At 38.0% G+C, this 9,535-nt stretch overlaps 1 pseudogene; it reads right to left on the reverse strand.

Moving 5' to 3' along the window:
- Positions 1-3,597: 3,597 nt before the first annotated feature.
- Positions 3,598-9,278, reverse strand: LOC107503317 (annotated as a pseudogene).
- Positions 9,279-9,535: the final 257 nt, after the last annotated feature.

Here is a 9,535-nt window from a genome sequence, read left to right on the forward strand (position 1 = left end):
CTGTTGGCTGTGAGAAGCAGCTTCTTTTTTTCTCCCAGTCCACTGCCCAGCACTCAAGGTTCTGATCTGTGTTAGCTCTTATGAGCAGGTCCCACGCTCAGACGCGCTGCTGTGCAGTTTGGGTGTTTTTTGTTGTGTCTTAGATCTTCAGCTTATTGTTGTTTCAAGGGAAGAGATCTGGAGACATCTCTCACTCTGCCATGTTTTGGCATCACCATAGTGCCCTTTAAGAAGAGACTTCAGAGAAGTCCCATTACCTTCTGCCATCCTAGAACATAAAAAGATAGCAGTTGATTAATCATCACAGTTCTTCACAAAATACTGAATCTGCTGGCATCTTTATCTTGGAGTACTCAACTTCCAGAACTGTAAGAAAAAAAAAATTTGTTGTGTATAAGCTATCTAGTTTATGGTATTTTGTTATAGCAGCCCAAACTGCGACATTTAGGACAAATACTTATGTTACGCCTTAACCAACATAACTATTGCCTAAGTTCCTCATGGTTGTAGCACCCAGTCACTTAATTTTATCACGGTCCAGTAGTAGGCATGGATGCTCTGATCCAGTGAATAATAAACTTTTGTAACTTACATATTAGGTTGAAAGAATGGGATCCCATGTATTGTACACCTCAGTTTTAAAAAAAATCCTAACCTTAAACCTAATCTGATATTAACCCTAACCTTAAAACTACACATAGCCTCAACCATAACCCTAACCCTAACCTCAATCCTAACACTAACTTTAATCCTAATCTCAAAACCAAGTCTTAACCCTAACCCTGTGCCTGAAACTATACCAACCATAACATTAACCCTAAACCTAACACTGCATCTACTTCAACCCTAAACCTAAGCCTAAATTTAACCTTATACCTAAATCATTGTTAAAATAACCCTAATCCTAATACCAACCCTACCCTAAATATTACACTACCCTATACTTACCCTCAAATTTAACTCTAACTCTATCCTTAATCTTACGCCTAAACCTATACCTAATCTCAAGTCTAACCCTATACCTAATCTCAAATCCAATACTGAACATAACACTAATCCTAAAGCTCAACTCTAACCTTAATCCTGAATTTACCCTAACCCAATCTTTATTCTAATGTTAACCCCATTCTAAAACTAATCTTAATCCTAATCCCTATACCTAAAACTAACCCTATATATACGCAAACCTTATCCTAACCCCAACATTAACACTAACCTCAACACTAATCCTACCCCTAAACCTGCAGCTAACCTCAACCCTAATCCTGACACTCTAATCCTAATCACAGCCCGAACCAACATCTGACCCTGACCCTATACCTAAAACTACAACCATAACACTATCCTCAAACCTAAAACTATCCACTTTAATCCTAACCCTGAGCCTAAACCTAACCCTATACCTAAATTCTGCACTAAAACTAACTCTAATTCTAGTACGATTCCAACCCCTAAATATAACATTACTCTATACCTACACTCAAATATACCCCTAACCATAAGCGTAACCCTAAACCTTGCCTCCAACCTAATACTAAATGTAACACTAAACCTAACCTCAACCCTAGCCTTAACACTGAACCTACTCTAACCCTGATTCTAATCCTAACCCCATTCCTAAATCTAATCTTAACCCTAAATCTAACCCTATACCAAACCTCAAAATTAAAATTAATCCTAATCCTTTAACGTAACCTTAATCCTAACCTTAACCCAAATCAACTCTCAAACCTAATTCTAACCACCAACCTAAGCCCAACACTACACTTAACTCTAATCTTAACCTTAACACTAATTTTAAGCCTAACCTTTATACTTAACAACCCAAACACTACCAGGACTAAACGTGGAAACCTCACCCCTAACCCTGACCCTAATCCTAAAATCAACTGTAACTTTAATGTTAAGTCTGACACTATGCTTAACCTCAAACAAATCCTAAACCTAACACTATACATAAGCTCAACCCTAACCCCAAACTGAACCTTAACCCTTTAGCTAACCCTCACCTCACCTCATCTGTAAACCTAATCTTAACCCCAATTCTATACTCAACTCTAATTGTAATTCTAATCCTAACCCTAAACCTAACATTATACTTTACCTCAATCCTAATCCTAACTCTAACCCAACCCAAACCTTAACCCTAATTCTAACCCCAATCATAACCCCAACCTACCCCAAACCTAAACCTAACTAATATGAAACATAACACAATTACTAACCCTAAACTCAAATTTAATCCACACTCTAAGGCTAATCCCAGTCAGAGCTAACCTTTTTGCTAACTCTAACTCAATTGTTAACCTTAACCTATTTCAACCCCTTGCTAACCATAAACCTAAATCTAACCCAAATTCTCTCTATCTTTAAACTTAACCTTATACCTAACCACAACCTGACCAAAAGTCTAACTCTGACTAACCTCAACCTTAATTGTAATCATAATCCTAAACGGAATCCAAACCTAATCCTAACCCTAACCATGAGACTAACCCTATACCTAACCACAACCCTAACTTTAATATTGATTCTAAATTCAACCCTAACCTTAACCCTAAAACTATTCTAGACCTAATTCTAATCTTACCCCTAACCTTGAGACCATCCCTAGACCTAATCCTTACCCAAACTAACACTGCACTTAACCTGACATTGTACCTAAACCTAACACTAAACCTCACCCTAAACTAAACCCTAATCCTAACCCTAACATTAACCCTAATCAGACTCAAAACTTATTCTAACACTAACAATAAACCTAAGCCTACCCCTATACCTAAATTCAATTTTAATTCAAACCCTAATCTTAATCCTAAACAACCCTAATTCTATACTTAACCCTAACCCTAAGCCTAACCTTCTACGTAACTCAACCCTCATCCCAACCGTAACCCTAATTTACCTCAACCCTAACACCTAAAACCTATGCCTGAGCCTATTCTCAACCCTATACAAAACATCAACTAAAACTCTAACCCTAAATAAACCTTACTTTTTAAAACTATTTTGTAGAAAATGAAATATTTTATTTTCATTTTAAAAAAGCCTTGAAGAAATATTTTCGTTTAAAAAAAAGCCTCGAATAAATATTTTCATTAAAAAAAAAAAACACCTTGAAGAGTAAGGAATACTTTTATACATTTGTAGTTGCTATTTAAAAGTCTGTATCTCAAGACATACCAAAAGCACCTACAGGTTACCACCAAGTTTTGCCCAAGTTATAAGAAAGTTATGAAACTTAGTGGTGTAGGGCTTGTACTTAGAAAGCTCAAACAGTCTGGGTTGCTCATTCCAAGGACAGAAGCTTGAAAATGTTCTTATGTTTGATAGAAGACACCTTTCAGGAAGCCAGTGGACCCCTGCTAGTTAGGTTTCCTGAGGAAGGGGGAGAGCTCTGTGCTCATCAGTCCTTCAAGCTTCTCAGGAGATGTACCCATCACAGGAGTAACAAGTGTCTTGGGTTTAAAGAGACTGAGCTCCAGAAAGCTAAAGTCATAGCCTAAGCAGCCAACAACTCTTTATAACCCTTCTCACACTGTAGCAGAGTCATTCAAACCAGCAGTAGGTGCTTCTGAGGCAGCCTCAGGGAGGTCTTCACATTATTTCAGTGTTGCTCCCAGGAAAGTCTGTCTTCAAAGGTGTGATGTTGTGGTCATATCAGCATACTTGGAGGAGCCAGTACTGGCCAACTTGAGCTGCTGGGCAGTGTGGGTCAGCTGGAATGTAGTAGTGGGGTGGGCTGTGTCAGGAAGCAGTGTGCACTCCCTTTTTAGCATGTCAGCCATCCCTTTGAGCAGGTCCAGGAAACCAAAGGCCAAGGTAGCCTTTCATAAATGATTTACCTGCTTATAGAATATCTGCGTTTTTTTCGGGTAGTTTCCTTTTATTTCTTTAGATTTTCTGTGCATCTGTCTGCAGGGTTTGATCCAGACAGTCACATTCTGGGCATACTTGTGTTTGTTTTTGGGCTGCAGGGAGAATGGGCTCTTGCTGTCATCTTTGCCTTAAAAGTTTTCTTTAGCATCTGAAATAGGACCCAACTGTGCCATTTTCCCTAACCATTGGAGAGGTTCTGGGCCAGGCTCAAAGACAGACATCATGAGGTTTGATTTCTTCTTGCTGTCAGCTTGGGAGCAGGGCATTCCATCAATCGGTACCTAATTAGACTATTGATGCCATTCCTTCCACTTTTAGACTGCCATGGATCAGGACACAAAAGTTGGACATTTTGCCTGCAGTCTGATTGGCTGAATTTTCATCTTCATTATTGTCAGGTATGCCAGTACCCACCTCATCACCTTCTCTGTTACGTGCTATAGGTAGGGCCAGATATCTGGACAGAACTGGGGGACTTGAAATATCAGCTATATCAATAAATCCCGCTATTTCAAAATCTGGAGATTCCACTCATGTATAACCCTTACTTCTAATCCTATACTTAACTTCACCTTAGTCCTTTCCCTAACCCGAAGCCTGATCCTCTATGTAACATCAACTATAAACCTAATCCTAATCCTAATCCTAATCCTAAACCTAACCTCAACCCTAACTCTAACCCCAACCCTAACAGTAATCTTAAGCATAAGCCTATAACAAATCTCAACCATAACTCTAATCCTAAACTTAAACCTAACCTTAAACCTAAACATAACTTTAAGGCTTACCTTTACTTAACCACAACCCTAACCTTAAGCATAACACTATACCTAAACCCCATCCTAACTCTAACCCTAATATGAATACTAACCCTAACCCTAACCCATTGCCTAACTATTTACTGACACTCAATCCTAAACCTAACCCTAACCCTAACCCTAAGCCTAAGTGTATACCTAAACTATACCTTAATTCTAACCATAAACAATACTAATCTCAACCTAACTCTAACACTAACCCTAAATCTAATCCTAAAAATAATCACTAACAGAATCCCAAATAACCTTGTCCATACCCCTACCCCTAAGCTTATTTCTACACCTAAATTCAACCCTAACTCAAAGCTAACTCGAAGCCCAACCCTATACTTAATCTCAACACTAACCTTAACACGAACCAAAACTATAACCCTAGCTCGATACCTAATGTCAACCATAACTCTAACACTAACCCTAACTCTACCTAAACTCAACCCTAACACTGCCCTAAAACCATACAAAACTTCAATCATGAACCAAATTCTGTTGCTAATCATATCCTCAACTCTAACATAATCCTAGCTTAACACTATAACTAATCTCAACCTAAACCCTACTATAACCTTAACTTTAAATCTATACCTCAAATCAACCCTGACCCTAACACTAACCCTGGCCCTATATCTAACCTAAACCCTAATCCTAATCCAAAGTCTAATTTTAACCTCAACACTAACCCCAACCCTATACCTAATCTCAACACAAACTCTAAAACTAATACTAAACTTGGACCTAACCCTCTAACCGCAACTCTAATAGTAACCTTAAACCTAATCCTAAACAACCCTAACCCTGATACTAACCCTAAACTTAATCCTATCCACAACCCTTACCCTAACCTCAACATTAAATTTAACTCTAACACTAATTCTAACCTCAACACAAACCTTAAACTTTACCCTAAAGTAACCTCATACTTACCCCTCACTCTAACCCTAAATGTAATCTTACCTTTAACACTATCATAACCCTATACCTACCCCTAAATCTAAATCCACTTAACCTCAAACCTAACCCTAACTCTAATTATAACCTCAACATGAACCCTAACACTAAGCCTACATTATACTTAACTTCAAATATAACACTAACCATAATCCTAATATGAACCTCAACTCTAAACCTAACAGTAAAGCTAACATTAACCCTATCCATAACCTCAGCCCTAAAATAACTATAACCCTATCCCAGAGCCTAAACCATTCTTAACCTTAACACTAACCCAAACACTAATTCTAACAAAAACACTAAGCCAAGGTTAATACCTAACTTAAAACTTAACCTAACCCTAACTCTAAACCTAACCTAACACCTAGTCAGAACCTTAAGATTAAGCCTTTACTAACCTCAAACATAACCCTAACCCTAATACTAATCATAACTCAAACTTAACCCTAATACTAAGCCTAAACCTATACTTTATCTCAACGCTAATCATAACTCTAACCCTAAGCCTATGCTGAACTATCTAAACTCAACCCTAATTTAAGCCTGAATGTTTACCTAACATTTAACCTGACCCTATTCCTAACACTAAGTTCTAAAACTATATCTACGTTTAACCCTAAATCACTCTAATCCTAACCTTACTCTATACCTAACCCTAATCCTAACCCTAAACTTGGCCTGACTTCAACACTTACCCTAATTACCATTACCTGCCCTCTCCCTCTCCTCTGCTATAAAGATAATTCTTATTATAACTCCTCACAAAATAGTTTTGCCTGTCATTTTTTAGCCTTATGTAAATGGAATCATATGTACTCCTTTGTGCTTGCCTTCATTCACTTAACAGTGTGATTAAGTTTAGAAGATTTATCTGTGTGTAGCAATACTCTATTCTTTTTCATTGCTGTATGGAACTCCATGATATGATACAAGTTATTTATTCATGCTACTGCCAAGGTCTGAAGCCATTAGTGATTGAAAAAAATGCTCTTTTGAAAATTCTGGTACATGCTTTTTGGTTCACATATATACATTTCTGATGTATATTTATGCAAGAGTGAAACTATTAGGTTATATGGCATATCTAACTTTAGTAGCTGTTGCTACATAGTTTTCAAGAAGTTGTTCTGATTTATATTTCTGCAGTATATGAAAATTCTAATTTCTTCAAATCCTCATCAACACCTGATTTGTCAGTTTAATTTTTTGACTGTGTAGATATATAATTGTAAGTATCTCATTATAATTTTAAATAGCATTAACTAATGTCTAAACATCATTGTTTAGTATGTTTACTGAGTATTTAGCTATCTTCTTTTGTGAAGTGGCTATTCAATTCTTTCACTTATTTTCTCTATCTATCTATCGATCAATCTATTGCAAATCTCAAATATTGTTTTCTACTATCAATGGTCATTTATATTTTACATGTATTCAATTTGTATTGCTATTTCTTTCTTCTTGGTTGTCCATTTCTCTTCTGAAATTACTTTTTCTTGAAAATATATATGCATTAAATATATATATGTACATACATATATATGTGTGTATATATATATGTCTTTCTCCATGTATATATGTCTTTCTCCATATATATAAATGTCTTTCTGTGTGTGTATATGTTCATTAAAGACTACATGCAATATCCTAAAAAAATGCACAAGTTCTTAGAAAAATATAACCATCGGACTGAATCAAGAATTGGAAAATATAAACAGATCAGTTAACAGTAAGGAAATTGAAACAATTATCAAAAACCTCCAAAAAAGTAAAATTCCAAGACCAAATGACTTCAATAATGAATTCTACCAAACATTCGAAGATGATTTAATAACTATCCTTCTCAAATTCTTCCAAAAAATTGAAGAGGCAATAATTCATAACTAATTTTATGAGGCCAACATTACATTGATACTAAAACCTGGAAAGGATAATGTAAAAAAAGAAAGTTACAGACTAATATCTCTGATGAATACAGATGTAAAGATTCTAAACAAAATACTAGCAAATCGAATAAAAAATACTTGTAAAAGATAATCCATCATGATTAAGTAGAGTTCATTCCAGAGACAAAAGGATGGTTCAACATATGCAAGTCAATGTGATACACCATATTAAAAAGATAAAAGGATAGAAATCATGTGATCATATCAATAGATGTGGAAAAAACATTTAACAAAATACCACACCCACTTATGATTAAAACATTTAACAAAATGGGTGAAAAAGAAAAATACCTTAACCTGATAAAGGGTATATATGACAAACCCTCAGTTAATATTGTACTCAATGGAGAAAAACTGAAAGTTCATCCTTTAAGATCAGGATTAACACAAAGATACCCACTGTCACAACTGTTATTCAACAAACTAGTGGAAATCCTAGTCACAGCAATCAGGCAAAAAAAAAAAAAAAAAAAAAAAAAAAGAATAAAAAATATCCAAACTGGCATTGGTCAAGAAAGCAGAGTAGGTAAACGCTGTGCTTGCCTCCTCTCACACCCACATCAAAATCACAACTAAACTACAGAATAGCTGTCATTGGGAGTTTCCTGATGTCTGGCTGAACAAAGGTCCTGCAACTGGGGACACACAGAAGGGGCCACCTTGAGACTGGTAGGAGTGGCAGATACAAAACAGGCTGGTCCCACACCCATGCAGAAATTGGGATAAATATTTCGGCTGTGGAGGTCCCCCCAAAAGATCAAGAAGTTCCGGTCCCACACCTGGCTCCCCAGCCCAGAGTTCTACTGCTGGGAAGAGAAGTCCTCACAATTTCTAGCTGTGAAAACTAGCAGAGATTGTGGCAGAGTAAGACAGAGGGCTAAGGGTGTCACAGACTTTCCTCTTAAGGGGCCGACATGCAGACTTACTCTGCGACAGACTAACTTGCTCTGAGCATCAGCTCTAAGGTAGTAGCTCAAAAGGTTCCAGGGACATAAAGAAACTGAGTTGTCTTGCTTCATGGTGAGGGCCAGAGGAGCAGCTTTCTCCCAGTGCTAGCAGAGGGCATTGTTCCTTGTTGAGCCTTCCCCTGCCTAGCTTACAGACCTACACCAGTGCCATATTTAAGTTTCTATCAATGTAACTAATACTGGCCACCCTACCCTGGTGATTTCCTAAGACTCAGTCCCTCCCAATGAGTGGGACTACTCAAGCCTCTTCCAGTAGATTTTCCATACAAACAGCTTGTTTGGGCTCATGCTATGGACTTTCCTAAAATCTCGCAAAGGTTCACAAAACCTAAACAAGTAACAGCTGGCCTCTGTGTGCCCCATACCTCTAGCTGAGTAGCCCCAAGCCCAGCACTAGCAGCAGCCAGCCTTGGTTTGTGGCTTGACTCTTGTGGCACTTCCAAGCCCAATGTGTGATGGCCATCTGCTAATTGCTTGGTAGCTCTTGCCAGGTGGCCCAGGGCTGGGCACAGGCTAAAGCTGAACTTTGCCTGTGGAGGCCCCACACTGCACTCTCGGTGGCTGGATATAGTCGGAGTCAGAGCATCACCTGGGGTTACATCTAAGAATGACACAGGCAAAGGGCAGACAGTGCAGGCACTAGAGTCCTGCTTAAATAAATTCAGCTCTGTAGGGTCAGCCAAGGCAAACCAGCTCATCCATTGATCATGGCCAGTCATCTCAACAATCAGCTCAAGGGTCAGTCCCTCTCAATGATGAGCAAACGACAATCAACACTCAACTACAAAAGGAGGGCACATACAATCCAAACAAGGGATATACCTGGAGCACCCACCTCAGATGACCAGGGGAAGATTGTGCCACTGGGACCCACAACACACCTTGTACATAAGGCCACTCTACTAAGACCTACCTAGTACAAATAAACAAACACAAGTAGGCAGCCAAACTGGGAAGACAAACCGGGAAAACAAAC

This window comes from Rousettus aegyptiacus, unplaced genomic scaffold, assembly GCF_014176215.1.
Source record: "Rousettus aegyptiacus isolate mRouAeg1 unplaced genomic scaffold, mRouAeg1.p scaffold_m13_p_6, whole genome shotgun sequence".
Taxonomy (NCBI): domain Eukaryota; kingdom Metazoa; phylum Chordata; class Mammalia; order Chiroptera; family Pteropodidae; genus Rousettus; species Rousettus aegyptiacus.